Source organism: Pipistrellus kuhlii, unplaced genomic scaffold (assembly GCF_014108245.1).
Source record: "Pipistrellus kuhlii isolate mPipKuh1 unplaced genomic scaffold, mPipKuh1.p scaffold_m20_p_11, whole genome shotgun sequence".
Taxonomy (NCBI): Eukaryota; Metazoa; Chordata; class Mammalia; order Chiroptera; family Vespertilionidae; genus Pipistrellus; species Pipistrellus kuhlii.
Window position 1 is genome coordinate 43,335,602 of NW_023425416.1, and position 16,830 is coordinate 43,352,431.

The window sequence follows — 16,830 nt, forward strand, 5'->3', positions numbered from 1 at the left end:
TCAGTAATATTGATGATAATCAATAATAAGTGTATGTGTTGGGGGGAGAGGGGGTGTAGGTGTCCTCATTAAATTCTGGGCTGTAGAAAGCCCAGGACCCAGAGTAGACATCCCTCATGCCCAGATGTAAAGATGCATAAATTAGACTTCAGATACATTTCTTTCCAAGGACCCATGCTCTGACAATTTCCCAGTCCCATCTGTAAGCTCTGTAAGCCCTTGAGTCCACATGACCAATTCCAGACAATGGACTGTGAGCACACTGTGTGTCCCCACTGTGTGACGCCCTTCAGCTGTTCCCAATCACAGTGACTGCCTGGAGGTGGCAGCTCAGCAAGGCTGCAGAGCCTCTGTTTCTGACTGAGCGGGACAGAACCCCGTGCCAACCCACATGAGCCATGAGGGAAAAACCAGCTGGACTTCGGGAGATTTTTCCTCTCGCCAAAGCAAAACCCGAGTAGTGTCAATACCAGATTCTACAATAGCTTTCCAGATTTCAAGAGTATGGACCCACCTAGGAGTTACTTTTAGTTTGTGCTTTTTTAATTTACATTTAAATATTTAGTCCAACAAGAATTTTAATCTACTATAAAAGATAGCATATATATTTAAGTTTTTATTTAAAAAAACAAAAACAAAAACAAAAAAACACCGTCCAGACAAAGTTTACTATATAATTAATTTTATTTCCCTAATAATTTCCAATGCCATTTTCATTATTTGCTGCATGTCTAATTATGGAAAGATGGCTAGTCACACAGTGGAATATTACAAAACAGTGAAGGGGAATGAGCTGTAGCTGTAATATAAAAATATGGACAAATCTTGGAAATTAATATTGACTTTGAAAATACCTGTTTAAGGAACTTCACCCAGTGTCTATGTATTTTTGTGGCTTTATAACAATCTAAGAAACCTAAACAACATATTGAAATGCACGTATGTGGTAAAATTATTTAAAAAGGATTGTAATGAAACAAAAGCCCAGGTGGTGATGAACCGGAGCAGTGAAGCTATAGGATTCAACTTTGGAAGTCATAGATTTCAGTAATACTGACAATATTCTAGAAAACATTCTAGACAATGCGAAGTTAGTGGGTTCAAAGCTCTTCGATTATTTTGCTTCAAAATCTCATTTAATTAGTAAGTTCTTTTGTATATATCAAAAATTTTTATTTTATATATCAAAATATAATGAAAAATATTTTTTATCACAAATCAACTTTTTGTCCTTTGATTAAAAATCATTCCCCATGGTTTTCTTACTGACAGATAATTGTGCCTGAATGCTCTATAAAAAATAAATAAATAAATAAATAAATAAATAATAATAAAAATAACAGGAACTTATAAGTGGTAAAGAAGGAAAAAGAGAGAAAAAAAAACCTCCATAAAAACATAATTCCATTTTGCCTGTACCATATTGGCCCTGATGCAGCCAGTGGAGCAACAGCCACGTCTTTGTGTGAATGTCATGAGGAATATTGGATTTAATAATTACACAGAAACCATGCTAGAGTTGCTAAGGCCAGCCAGGAGGACTGCGTAAAATGATGTTACATAGGATATTTTTTAAAATTTCGTTATTGATTAAGGTATCACATATTTGTCCTCAACCCTCCCCCCCATTCATACCCTCACCCCCCTATTGTCCTTGACCACTGGTTAGGCTCATATGTATGCACATAACCATTTGAAGGCATCTATTTTTCTAATGCAAGTTTCCAGTTTCCTAATTGAAAGCGAGTGGTGCGTGATCCTCATGTTTGCCCACATACAGAGAACATGTCTGCCCACATACAGAGAACATGGCCTAGAAGAAAAGCCAGCTTCAGGGGCCCTCGGTTTCAACATGGGGAGCAGCCTTTCCTGGGGAGAGGAGGTTACAGAGAGAGGTTTTACAGTGTGTCTGAGGGAGCAAACTTCCAGAGCAGCCGGGTCCTAAGGCCTGGGCCCTGGAATGAACACTGAGCAGTCTGCAAGGCCATCCCGAGATGAGTGAGAATGAGAATGATCTGCGATGAACATTATTCTGGTGACACTTCACAAAACTCCAAAGATGGGTCCAGGTCACAGCACCGCAGAAGCTGGGTACCATGCAACCAGAGTACCAGGTCCAAGGGCAGCAAGGCCCCTTGAAGAGGCTGCTTAAAGAACCCCGTGTCTGCTGCCACTTCCCATAAGCCTTTGGTCATGTCCTGTTTCACTTTTCATTTACGGTCTTTAGAATTTGAGCCCATTGGAGAGCTGCCTGTATAGACACATTAATCTCTGCCAGTGCTTACTTGTCAGTGGGACCATTTGAGGTTTTCATTCTTTGGATCGGTCCACCTTTTTTACCAATGTTACCTTTTACAGACGCAGGCCTAGAAATTATACCCATTAGATCTCTGTAGCTTTCCATGCCTTTATCTTTGAAATTTAGAAAAAGGCATGTAAAAAGACTGTGCCAAATACACCACATGTGCAAGGTTGCTATAACATTCTCCTTGTCAACTAACTCCCCGGAATACATAAGATTAAGCCTAAACTAGGCTTTTTTTTTTCTTTTTCTTACGAAGGGAGGAAGTTGTGAGGGATACCCAGCCAGAATTTATCATGGATGCTGCTTTTAGGCAAAGGAGACTTTGAGCAATAGAAAAGGTGTGTGAGGTCCCTCATGGCTGTTATGTCTACCGCTGGTGTCCGTTTTATGATCAACACCAGGAACCCAACATCCATCCATCTGACTGCATAGCCATCCCCTCTGTGATGTCACCGGGCTGCCCACGCTCTTTGCTTTCACCTAAATGTTCTCTCGCCCAGCTCAATAGTCACTTAGCAGGTGTATAGATCTTTTTGACTCATACCACTACTCTCCCTCTCTGAAAAGGCCTGTAGATTCTGGGCTAGTTGGACATCTTCTTCATAAGTGCCACATGGATATCGTATCTACTCACAGAGTGTTCTTGTTTATTACTAATGTGCATCCATGTATGTTCTCATTCACATTAGTGCCAATATCTTACATCCTCTCTGAGACCACTGTTTCTGACATCATTTCAATTAGCAATCCCTCTGATTAACCAACTTCCTGTGTTCTCTACGAAGCAACACATGATATTGTGAAACATTTTATTTTATTTTATTTTGTATAATATACACCAGGAAAATTTTATATGGGTGGGACACCCCCCCCCCCCCAGTAAAATTTTTAAATATTTAGATTGATCTCCTTCTGCTCAAGTAAGCTCGTTAGAATGCAAAAAGGTTGAATGGCATTGTTCAAGAAACAACAGTGCAGGGCCCTTATTGCTAAAGTAACTGGCAAAGTTAATATTTAAATATTGTTAATAGCAAATTGGGACACACTTCACAACTGATTGCAATATATCAAGATATTGCACTATGGTTAATAGCCAGTGAACAGAAAGAAACATTCTTAAACATTTTTGACTCCATCAGAAAGACCAGCTTAGTTTTAATCCATATTATATTGGTGAATAGATCCAGCAGGAAGATGTACAAAACTTCAAAAGCCCAGAGAAAGTGTTTCTCTGTTTATGTACATCTAATGAGAGGGTTTATGTGTCTATTGTCAGCTAAGCCCAAGAGCTGCTCAGATAAGATGCTTTACCTCTATCCTTGACAAACTATATTTCCTAAAATCTATCCAAGCCAGATTGATTGAAACAAATAGGCTTGCATTACAGAGAGAAATATGCAGCCTTCAAATTTCATAAAGAAGATGAGGCATGTAATTAGCTTAGAAACCAAAGTGGAGACAGTGACAGATAATGTAGTCTGGTCTACTTAACACCAATTTCAGCTTCGTTTTCCGAATCCTCTGTGACTATGGAAGATGGAAAAGGAACTATGTGAATGCCGAGGCTCTCTGACATCTCCACATGATTATAATCCAACAGAGTTCTGGCCAAAGGGGTATGAGCAAGTGAACCTGGACACGATATTTCTCCCCTGTCCTCGGATTCAAAGTTTTCTGAATCTCGGGGGAATATCTTTAGCCTAATTAAAAGCAACTTTTATCCATTGATTAAAAAAAAAAAAAAAAAATTGTTCTTAGTAGATTTTCCAGTTCTAGAATTTCTGTTTTATTCTTTCACAATTTCTGTTTCTTTACTGAGTTTTTCTATCATTTTATTCATTACAAGAATATTTTCCTTTAGCTCGTTTAGCATGGTGACAGGTCCTTAAGGAAGCAAACGCTCAGGAGCAGCTGAGAAGATTGTAGTTTGCAGACTGCAGTTGGTATCCCTGGTTGATACTGATATATCTGTTTCACCCCCTTCTCCCTCTTTTGTGTCAGGCAGCAGGAGAGGATATCTTCTCACTGTGTGAAAAATAAGATATAAATCTACGTACCCACAATCTGAAAATGTGAAGGAAAGGGATTTTTTTCTTGGGAAATACAAATGTAAAATTTTAATGCAAAAAGAACTAGAAAACTAGAAATCATAATTGAAATGTAAATACATCCTTAAATTCTACCTTTGTCAAGCCATCAAACTCAGATTTTCAAGATGCAGATAGTCTCTTTTTTATTTATTCTTTCTGGAAGATAGAAAATCATGAGAGGTCAGTTAGTACACTAACTACATGATTCTAATTACTCCTCTAATTGCTGAAATAGATAAGGATACTTCAAGAAGGGAAAATTATAAATCAACATAATTTAGGAACATGTAATAGAGTATTGGGAAATGAGCAGAATTGAATATCTAATATATGTATATGATTGAAAATCAATGGATGATTTAAGAATAACATTAAACATAATTCTGTGCAGAGAGAAATATGGAAATTTTCTAGAAAAGCTAAAGTTCATATCTAATATGAATCCCAGAAAAAGAAAGAATAAAAAAGAGGCAATAATCAATACAGAAAACTTGAAATGAAGGTGATATATATTATCCCATTGTTAACAAAATTATTGTGTCTATATAAATGACAGACAAGATAGAATCTGATGTGAAATTATTGCTAGATATAAATAGCATGCTTATTTATAGAAAAAAATAACCTATTCAGAAGACATGCTATTTGTAAACTTATATCTGTCTAACAAAACATAATAAAAAATGCATAAAGCATAATTTAAGTGATTGAAAAAGTTAACAAAGCCATAAGAATGATCAAATATGTTAGCACAGTTCTCTCAGAAGCAAATGGATCAAGCAAAGAGAGTTGAAAGGACAATAAGTGATTTAAAAAATAAACAGTTTAATTTACAACTAATTTTACATCAACTATTAACAATAATTATTCACGTGACAAGTCCTAATTAAGATCTCAACAAATTCAAAACCATTGTCTTAGCTGAAATAAAATTAAAGCCCAATGATAAAAAGCAGAAACTCTCTAAAAAAACAACACCTTTACAAACTAAAATTAAAGAGAAAAAAAAATATTAAATAGTCTCTGAGATAAAAATGATTGTTAATAGTAATTCCCATACAGAATCAAATTAAGGAAGTACTAATAGCAAAACTTTTGTTATGTAACTAAAACTTACTAAGATAAAAATACATATTCTTAAGTGTATATGATAGGAAATAAATATTAAAATTTAATAAGCTAAACTTTCTCCTTAAGAGGTTATAAAATAATAATTGAACAAACCTCAAAATATTAGAAATATACAAATGTAGCATTTAATGAAATAGAACATGTAGATATTTTTAAAAACTTTTTTTTGGAAGAACTAATATAAAAAATGTTGGCAACATTAATAAACATACATAAGAGACGGTACAATTAAAAAAACTTTACAAATTAATGAAATCATACCTAGAAGTAATTTGGATATTCCTGAAGAAAATTAAAAACTCAACTGAAAAATAGAAGAGACTCATGATATTCAATTATGGGAAGACAAGGCAAAGATGCCAGGTCTCTAATCAATCTGTCAATTCAATACCTTATCAATGAAAACACCAATAAATATTTTATAAACATTTTTAGGTTATCTCAGGAGAACAGGGTCCCACCTGGGAGATCTTTAGCCTCAATATAACACACAGTAATTAGAACAGTGTGATATAGTTTAGACGAAAACTTACTGCTATCGCCCCATTTTAGAAATTTAAAAAACAAAAGTAACTGAGGCTTTAAGGTGGAAATGACTTATACAAGTCTCATAGTGAGTCGGTGACTGATTCAGGACCAAAGTCCTGGCTTCCTGAGTCTCAGGCCTGGCCTCTGTGTACTACAGTACGTGTTACTCTCTCACATGCTGTTAGACCAGCAGAGTTTATAAATGAGGGAACCTAGCTTGTTCTGTGGTAAGAAACAATCCCCCAAATTCAGTTGGCTAAAACACAATTCTTTTTTTTCTTGCTTACTTTATATGTCTGACCTGGGTCAGTGTTGAAGTCTGCTCCACACAACCACTCAGGGACCCAGGCTGATGGGGGCTGACCATCTTGTAGCTAGAATGCCTGGCCAATGACTGAGAATTCCCCAGAGGCTTTTCATCGCCTCAGCCCAAAGTGGCGTGTATCAGTTGCAGTCACATATCATTGGTGACAGCTTGTCACTCGGCCCTGCCTGACTGCAAGAAGGCTGAAGAGTGAGATGTCCTATCTGTCTGATTAGGAAGAAAAGAACTGGATATGGTGAGCCCTGGATTACACTTTCATGAAATAAGTGAAAGTAACTCTGAATTGTTAGGCTGATGATTCCCCTCTCTCTCTCTCTCTCTCTCTCTCTCTCTCTCTCTCTCTCTCTCTCTCTCACACACACACACACCCACACACACACACACACACACACACACACACATTAAGGCTTCTAGTTGTGTGTGTGTGTGTGTTTTAATGTATTCCTACGTGTCTCTGCCCCCATCCTGGAGTTGAATATCTGATCATGTAAGTCAAATCAGTGAGTCTGGCTCTGTGTGGTTAAAATAAGTAAAGGAAGAGGTTCAAAACAATGGTTTGGAGGCTTGCCCCGGGTGCCAGGGATCTTCTTTATTTCCAGAGTGCAAGAAGATAGACCTGCACTTTACCAAATAGTAACTTCTTGACCTGAAAGGGTTCACTCAGCTTCCTTAAATATTTATCCTTTTTATAGAAAAACAACAACAAATGATCCTGCCTATTGCCTATGTTAAAGGAAAAGTCTGAAGCAAACAGATAATTAGTAAACTCATATAATTTTTAATTAATTCTCTTTCCATAGCAAAAGTTTCTGCTTTAATTTAATACAATCCAATTAAACATAGACACAATTTTATGTGTTAACTTTAATGGTGCATTTATATTTTATTTATTTATATAACTTATACCAGTAAGACAAAGGCCAATCAACTCTTATTTTTCCAAAACCTAGTTTAGGCTAGTTTTTAAAGAGAGATGAAGGGAGAGAGAGAGAGAGAGAGAGAGAATGAAAGAGAGAGAAACATAGATGTGAAAGCATAGTTGATTGACTGCCTCCTCCATACTCCCTCCTGGGGATTGATCTCCCAGCCCAGTAATGTGCCCTGACCCAGAATCGATTGGACAGCCTTTCAGTACATGGGAAGTCACCCAACCCCGGAGCCATACTGGCCACGGCCAACTCTTTAATAAAGATTAGAAATCAAAGCAGAAGATATATAACATCTTAACTCCAGTATTATGCCAAAATATAAAATATTGATACTTTTGAAGATCAATTCAAATTTTAAAAATTTGCCCTCCAATTTGGACACCATGCCCACAAATTGCTTTCAGTTATGTATAACATATACATGCATTGTATTTAACAGGCTACCATGTGGCCATTAATATATTGATGTAGTCAATGTCATGAAAAGAACCCCTAGAACTTCCTGCTCTAAAGTACAGAGCAGGAAGTAGATTATAAAATAACCTGTTTTGCAATCTATTTATGCAAAGTAAAGCTATGTAAGTATGGATATATATGCACAGAGATTGGCTAAGCACAAAAGTGATGGCTGTTTGGGTGGTGATATTTTGAGAGATTTTTATTTTTTATTTTTTTATCTTGATTCCCCCTGCATTTTTTAAAAAACCAATATGGCTCTATAGATTTTGCAAATGTTCATTTATTTTCAAAAGAAATAAAGCATTTTTTAAGAGTAGCTTTGGAGAACAAATTGTACATACATTCATGCATACTAATTACAAATCTGCATATTCTTTTTCAGACACTGGCTATTGGCCTACAACTGGGTTTCCAGTAAGCTCTTAGTAGTCTTTTGAAATATTAACACTGTGGATATGTTTTACCTTTTAACCATATACATATACATATACATATACTAGAGTACACACACACACACACACACACACACACACTGTTTTAAGCTATGAAGAACAATTTAAGATGAGAGTGACCTATATGTCATTAAGGATGGATTGTAGCTCTTTTATTCTAGTGGCGAATCCATAGACCTTTTCATAGGATCTCATTGTTGAGAAGCCAAATGTATTATGTATTCAAATTTAGAATAACTTGCTAACCTTGTCTTTCTTTGTGTGAAAAGGGGAAACATGTCCTTTACGGATGAAAATGCTGCTTCTCAGGTTTGGGCTTGTAAAACTGGAGGCAGGACAGCACACAGTGCCGTGGCAAATTCTCCCCTTGCATTTCAGGGGGGATAACATTTATCTCTCTTCTTCCCAAAGATGCTCCCAATGCTCTTATTGCCTGTCTGCTTTTAATGCTGGGCCCAGGTTTTTAAAATGAAAACGATCCTGTGAGGGTTCCATAGAATACTGGTGCTGCAGCGGGTCCCGGAGGGGGTGCTCACACTGGCCAGGTAGAAGGCCTGCAGCACATCCTGCCAGCACACACCTGCTCTGTGCTGGGCTCCTGCCTCCGTGTGCCCAGCCGCCCGCTGCCCTTGCTTCAGCTGCGCCAAAGCCACGGGCCCCTCGGGGCAAGGAGTGCAAAAAAAGAAACACAGCTCTCTGGGGGCCAAAGGAACACAACCCCAAATACTAAAGCTGTATTTCTGCCCTGAGATGCTCAAAAGAAATATTCCATTTAGGCCACAGCCTTCCTTGTGTGCTGATGCCGAGACCTGGTAGTGACAGGTCTCTCGGAGTGGGTTTCTCCTCTTGCTTCTCATTGTCTTTCCTTGGGTTGGGATGCATCTCTATGAAAACACTACACATGTTCATTTTTTTTTTTTTTTTTTTTTTTTTTTTTTTTTTTTTGAGGAAAGCCTCTTTGGTTTGCATGCTCTGCAAAGCATCACTGTATGCGGGTACAGGTCAGAGTTCATTTGTGGCCCGCCCCTGAGAAGGATGGAGGAGATAATTCTCTTATCACTGCGCCCAGCAAGCCGCAGAGGAAGCATGGCTCCCGACAAGGGATCTGTGCCATGGGAACATTTGGTTCCTAGCTTCCCAAATCCTCTTTGTTTTTGAGCGTGACATTTCTTCGTGCTCAGATGCGTGCGTGATGCAACATTCTTTGTTGATGTTCTGAAATGTGTCTCAGAGTTATTTTGGCTCGGCGCAAAATAAGAATCGGGGAATTAAACTTTTCTGGTGGAAATGGGAATCTTCTCTTTCCTGGTCTCAGGCCCCTGCCTTTCTCTACCACGCACATCTGATGCCTGCAAGCCCAAGACTGGCACTGAGTAAGCCCTTAGACCATTTTGCTGGAAACTGGGCAAATGAGCAGGCTCGCCAGGGGATCCTGGGCCTTTATGGTGGTGGGGGAGAATGCCTAGAGGGAAAGTTCCTCACAGCCTAATTGTGGAGGAATGATGGAAGTTCAATGGCATGGAAATTCGACTTCTCGCTTCAGCTGAGAAGGTGCTTACCAAGGTAGCCGGGCAATCTTAGCAATTTGCCTTACTTTGAAAATCCAATTTGGAAGCTTCATTAAAGGGCACTAATTTAGTGTCCTGGGGGAATATGTGTTTAAAGGAGCTTGTCGAGAGACAATCTCAGATGTTTGCCAATGTGTAGGTGAGCTCAACTCCCCAAGCTGGGGTTACCTGGTTACGTGTAGGTGCTTTCATTCCAAACACAATACCAAAAAACTCAGAGGCACCAGATCGAGGGAATAGCAGCACCCAACAGGATCCCGTTTCCTGACCCCAAAGCCAAGATGCTCTGAGCGTAAATACTTCTGCCACGGGCACTGTAGATCTATCACTAGAGGTCCAGTAAGGTACACGCCAATATTCCTGAGTTTAGTGGTGGCCGACTTAGGACAGGAACCTTCAGGAATGGTAATTGATTCGAATTGTTTCTAAAAATGCAAACCCTTCGGATATCTCGAAGCACTTGCTGCTCCCAGAGATATATTTCAGTCCCACCTTTTGACCCAACACTTAAAATCGGATCGTTGAACGTTCATGATCTACGTGACCTTGAATAAAGAGGAGCCCTCCCCGGTTCCTAATCGGTTGGCCAAATATTATCACCAAAGGTCGAAAATTGAGTTGTCCTGTGTCTGGATGCTTTCTGTTTTGTGTTCAGTATTGGCATCAAGTTTGTCCATGTGTCATTCAGATACTAAACCATTTGTCTTGTTCTTTTTCATAATCTCTGGAGCTCGTGCTGAGTGCAGATTAAGTGCCTCTCCTCCCACCCAGGGGCTGTAGTTCCTAATCCAGTTTATATTATAGCATCCAGTTCCATTTTCTCAGCGAATTCCCAGAGTAAAACCTGATTTGTTCCAGGAAGACTTTGTGTGAAGAGCAAGCTGTTAAGTTTTTTCTGTTAGTAGATGACCCATCCATCCATTCAAGAGATGCTGAGGTCTAGTCCCACCTAGAAGGAGAATCAAACACCGGCCCTCTTCCTATGTGGTCCCAAATGAGTGAATGTATGACACAGCACAGCTTGGCACAACGATCCTCCCTCCCCAAGTGGGATTTTTCCTGAGTTGAGATGAAGGAACAGTAAGAGAATTAGAAATACCTTTTAGAAGTTTGCCCTTGAATTCCCTATGCCTGTTCTAAAGCTTCTGGCGAGGACCGAGTAGAAATAGATTCACAGAAGGGTCTTGGATTCCTTAGGCTTCCTTTGCTGAAATCTCACACAGCAGGTCCATTCTTGTTCCAGCAATAGCTGGTCCCCAGGGAGGCAATTTCTAATATTTGGAAGATACAGTAATTATTTGTTCATCAAGGACTGGTACACCTATTCCCCCCCATGTTTTCTAGAACTGTGCATAGTATCTGTTTGATATTTATAGTCACTCTCTTAGCCTATATGAGCATGGCTATGACTGCTGAAATTACATTTCTATAAAAAGTGGAAGGCGCATCCTTACTAAATCTGTGGAAAATGTCTGTCCCTGGAAATGGACACCCATAAATGAAACTAAAAGGCCGTGAATTTTTTCACGATGCGGTTTATGCTGGTTATTTGTTGCCTATTCCTGGGGTTACTGCTTGCAGATGTGGAAAGTTGACTTTCTCCTCTTCAGTTTATTGGGGGAACAGGAGTGTTCCCTGCAGCAGATCCAGAGTTATTCAGCGTCTACATTTCAGAAGCTGAATTGCTGGTTGCTGTCAAAATGAGCTTTTTGGCAACCCCGTGCAGGCACACACAACTATAATTTGGCTTCGCATTAATAACAACCTAGGCAAAGAAGCCCGGGATCGAATGCCTTGTTCTCAGCTGGGGGCAGAGAGCCAGCGTGATGCATCTTGGCTGGTGACTTAGAATGTTGGGAAAGTAGGCGCTGCAAACACTCAGGATGGGGGGTGGCATTCCGGAAACGTATTCCCATTCCTCCAGGATTCGTGTGTGTGTGTGTGTGTGTGTGTGTGTGTGTGTGTGTGGTGTGTGTACCCATAGACAATGAAAAAATAAGAAAAAGAAGAACCACAAAGATTTGCAGATAATAAAAATAGCACATCTCCAGAACAAGTGGGAAAGGCGATGCTTTTGTTTCTTGGGATGTCAACTCTGTTCCCCGCCCCAAGCCCTGCTCTGCCCCCGTGCCTGCAGCATCTTTCTGATTCTGAACTAGCGCTCCGGTGGGTGGGCATCGGTCCTGGTCCTGGCCATTGCCCACAGGGAGTGCATTGGCGCTGCGCACCTGACTTCTGGCCATGCCCATGCTCCAATCTCCTAGGGCTCCGAGGCTACGGGTTTCTGGGGTGGAGTGAGGTGTCACTGTGGGGTATTCTCTGCAGAGTTGGCCTGGAAAGTGAGCGACGGAGCAAGCTCTGCCAGGTGTCCGAGGAGGCTCCGGGCGCCAGGAGCGGTAGGCTTTTGGGCTCGGGCCCCAGGGGGGAGCGGGGAGGCGGCGTGGCGGGGCAGGGGGCAGCGTGCCAGCTTTCCCGGTGACTAATGATGCTCACGCCACCGCGCAGGGCTCAGACGCTTTGTCTCCAGCCTCCGGGCTGGCAGAGAGCTGACGGGGAAGGGATGGCACCGCGTGCGCCGGGCGGGCCAGTGCCCGCTGTCCGATCCCAACTCCGGCCGCGCCCAGGGGCAGGGAGGCTGGGGCATCTGCAGGCGCCCAGCCGCGGCCATCTCCCGGGCGTGGCGGGGCAGGGGACCGGAGTCTGCCCCCTACCCCCACCCCTCAGCAGCTGCGGGGCTGCACCCCACCACCTCGCCTGGGCGGGCAGACACGGCGGGGGCTTCGGAGAGCCGGCGCCGCCCCCCGCACAGCGGCCAGCCGCGGGGGAGGCAGAGCCGGCGGCCGCGCAGACACGGAGGAGGCGCAGAGGTAGGGGATGCGGATGCGGCGCCTGGGAACCACCCGGGCGGGCTGGCTCGGAGTGTGACTGGCGGGGCTGATAGTGACGGGTCCTAGACAGGTGCTAGTACTTAGCTTGAGACAGTGGGGGAGGCAGAGGGAGAAAGAAAGAAAGAAAGAAAGGAGAAAGAGAGAGAGAGAGAGAGAGAGAGAGAGAGAGAGAGAGAGAGAGAGAGAGAGAGAGAGAGAGAGAGAGAGAGAGAGAGAGAGCACTCGCGCGCTCCTTCCCCTGCAGACGCCCTCCTCTGTCCGAGGGAGAGGCTGGGGGCACTCGGGAGGAGAAGGAGATGCGCACACTGGAAAAGGTTAGCGGGACCCCGCATTGCTAGTGGGACCAGGAGACGGACAGACAGACCCACTCCTGCAGGGATCCCGCGCGGACCGACAGTGCCAGCGGCAGCTCTGAGAACTGAGCGCAGGAAAGCCAGAAGCCCGCGCTGTGCTGCCAGGCTGACCGACAGACAGACGAGTGGAAAGGGACAGACTGGCAGACTGGAGGTGGGGGCACGTTCCCTCCCAGCAGCCTCTCCGGCGCGCCCCCAGAGCGAGTCTGGAGCAGCAGCGGGCAGCGGGGGTGGGGGGTCGCCAGCTGGAGCCACCAGCGTGACCAGAGCGGTGGTCATAGCCACAGCCTTGCCAGGATCCCAGCTGCCAACGCTGTAAAGACCCCCTTTTACCAGCAGTTAAATAAGTCGACCCGGAGGGGGAAGAGAAAAAAAAAAAAGGCAAGCCAAACCAAACCATCCAGCCAAATCAATCATTGAAAAACAATCCTATCAATAAAAGCCAAACACCTAAGGCGCTGAGACGCAGGGGGGATATCCACTGTGCGGTCCAGGTAATAACCAAGGTCTTCCGTGTGAACACTGCATGCCTTTTGTGTGTGTGTTTCTTTTTTCTCCTCCTTCCTGCCCTATGTCTGTGTTTTTCTTTATAATTGTCTGGGGTCTGTATTTCTCCTCCGTGTTTGTTTGTAGAAAGCTGTCCTTACATAGTGTGTGTTGTGTTGTGTTTGTCAAAGGAGGGGTGATCTCTCTCCCCCCCAAATGGGACAGAATTGGAAAGCTGGGGGAGAGAGGACTGAAAAGGGCAATTCTCTCATCAGAAAAGTCTCAGGTGATTTCTGCAGGTGTCAAGGTAGAAAGTTTGCGAGGCTCTGATTTCATCCAAAAGAGAGCTTTGCTGTGGGCACCGAGTTGTCTTCTATTTGTTATGCTCGCAGGACTGGGGGCCCCGGCTCCCAAGAGGTTGAGGGGCAAACTAGATGTCTCCTTTGCTTTTACATGTTTGAAATCTGTGTTTCCTGGCGAACTCCAAATTTGATGTCTTCCGTGGTGAGTTGTAGATATGGTGATAGGATTGAATGGAATGAGACAGGTGTTAGAAAGTTTCTCAGAAGGAGAAATGGACTTGGTGTTTACGTGTAGACATAGAGCTTGAGAGGATGTGGTTGCTATTAGCTGCTCCGGTTCAGGACTTGGTCACCTGCTGACCATACAGGATAAGGACAGAGTCCCAGCCTAAAAGGAAAAAATCAAAGAGGGAACTGCAGGTTATGGGGATGCGAAGCTCGTAAGCACAGCGCAAGGCTGGTAGACAGTCACTCTCAGGAGGCTGTGTCTAGGATGCAGATATCCACTGGATTTAGTATTTTCTAAGTCTACTGGCATGACACTTCTGCTTCTCTCAACAAGCCTGGCATTCCCCAAAGTTGAAATGAATCTATACACGATTCTCCTCAAATGCTGACAGAATCCCAAAGATTCCTGCTTCCTCCTCACCCACTCTGGAGGTCAGCACTGCCGGGGTTGTTTTAAGAAAGTAGAGATGTGGAGATGACAGGAGGATATATTTCCAGATGGTGAAAGTTAGGAGACCTTTGACACCCATGCTTTAAAACAAATGCACCTGCTCCTTTGATCCTCTGTGTCTGTGTCACCACAAGCCCTGCGTGTCTTCATGAGACCGGAGTCAGTGTCATTTTCACAAAATGCAGTGGTTGGGGAGCCGAGAGCTCTAGCTATGTTTTGTTCAGATAGCCGAGCGATCCACTGTCTTGGCAATAGCTGCTCCTGCTGCCTTCCTAACGGGGATCGCAGGCACTCTCGCAGCGTGTCTATGGATGTGTAAGGTACGTATTTGTGTTTGAACCTTCATTTCCTTTTGTACCATTTTCCCACTTCAGCTACCAGGATAGTATACAATTTTCTGGAGAGTTTCGTGTATTCTTTAAGGGGTACCCTTCCTTGTCACAGCAGCTACAAAAGGCTAACCTGGGACTGTCCTTGCTTCTCAGTGTGCTGAACTGTTTTAAAGGAGTCAGGTTTGATTGTTTTAAAATGATCTGCTTTAATTTTCAAGGCGTTTTGACTGCTGTGCATACATGTCTTATTTTACCCCCCTGTCCAGACATGACTTATGTTATTTCTTAAATGCAATAGAGTTGCTGTAGGTAAACGCCTGTCTACGTTGCTTAGGTGAGTCATTTTTTAAAGAAACTTACACAGCTCACGAAATTGACTTGCAGCTTCCCAATGACTTAATCCCACTCCACGTTGATATGTTTGGCAGTGCTCGGCTCACACCGAGACAGGCTTGGGTGTGCTATTAGCTTAGCAAATTGCTCATCTCCCAGAGACTTTCCCTCCCAGATCCCAGCTGAGTAGAGTTACCTTGAGAACTATGCATTAGCCCTGTCAGAACATGCTCCGGTGGGGAGTTCTGTGCGGTCTATTTTTAATGCTATTTAATGAAAGAGCAAGCGCCTCCCTCAGCAATAAGAGAAGCGTGATGGAACAGAGCAGTGCATGGTTATGGACACTGGAGGAGACAGATCTCTGCAAAGGTACAGACCGGCTGGCTGCTGGACATGGTAATTTTAATGAGTCCTAATGTAGGGCACTCACCGCAATCAATTGGTTTTCGTGAATCGTTTGCTATGCCTTCATAAACCTCTGCAGTGATTCTTAGAAAGAAGATTCAGTGCTTGGAGTGCCTTAAAACTTAAGGGAGATTCTAACCAGGGAGTTCCTGCTGGAATACTATTTTTAATGCAAGCTGGCAGGGTCTCGGTGGGGAGAAGCACATTCATTGCAGATTCGTGTCCTGTTGTTCTAGTGGAGGGTTTGGAGCTTGCAAAATATTCGGGGCATAAAGTAACTAACATCCTCCTAAGATATTACGATAACTTGACGCTCTGCTTTGCGAATGTTGTTTTTCATTTTCTTTTGTAAAGTTGGAGGTGAGGTGCAGAATGGTGTCAACCAAGTGAAGCAGGAAGTTTTGATTGAACTTGCTGGAATATTTTAGTTGTTTTTCTCTCCTTACTTTGAAATAAGCACCATAGATGATCTGACTGAAGGTTAGCTACTTGAAAAATGTAGATGGAAGAGATGGCACTGGTCATTTTCGGAGTGCAGTCACGAGGAGGGAGTATCTTAATATTATCATGCGTGAAACCTAAGGAGCCATCTGTCTGCAGTGTTTGCATATACGCAGAACACTTGTCTTAGGATAGAGAGTGAGAATGTTCCCTCAGAAAGGTCTGTGTTGTTCATTTTCATACTAAGGACATACCATGATCAGGTTATTTCTTTGTTCAGAGCACAGCTAAGGAGACAAATGCCTCAGTGGCTTTAAGCTTAGTATAAGAGAAAGGGATGTTTTATAAAGTGAAAAAGGGAGCCCCGTTGTCATTAAACAAAGCTGTCAGAGCAATGTCCAACACTGTTCTGGATTGTGCCAATTTTTATGAAAAGCAGGAAAGCAAGATCCCTAAGGGAAATGCATCGCAAGGAGATAACTGTAACGTGTTGTTGTTAGGGTCTGCGTTTTGCACTCTGTACTTCCAGAGAAGAAGCTAACCTGCCCTCCGCTCTCATATTTCCCTTAGTGATCATGCTGCTTGGACCACAGAGCCGCTCTCTTTCTTAAGATCCACAAGTCAGTGGGCGTTCTCACCTGAATTCAGTGTGTATTTTGTCTGTGAACGAGATAATGATAGGCTACCCGAGTAGAGTGTGGAATGAGCCAGCCACCGAAGACACAATAGCCCAGGGAGCCAGAAGGGAATATGATTGAGAAGCCTCATTCGTATGGGGGAGACAGTTGGAAGTTCAAAAGGTTGGAAATTGCAAATGAACCATG

At 42.7% G+C, this 16,830-nt stretch overlaps 1 protein-coding gene across 1 annotated transcript in view; it reads left to right on the forward strand.

Annotated features, from left to right (window-relative positions):
* Nucleotides 1–12,825: 12,825 nt before the first annotated feature.
* The window catches only part of ARPP21 (cAMP regulated phosphoprotein 21), a 142,561-nt gene continuing 138,556 nt past the window's right edge, over nucleotides 12,826–16,830 (forward strand). The window contains exon 1 of the mRNA XM_045579364.1: nucleotides 12,826–13,522. The gene's annotated coding sequence lies outside the window, so the exon portion shown is untranslated. The remainder of the gene's footprint in view (nucleotides 13,523–16,830) is intronic.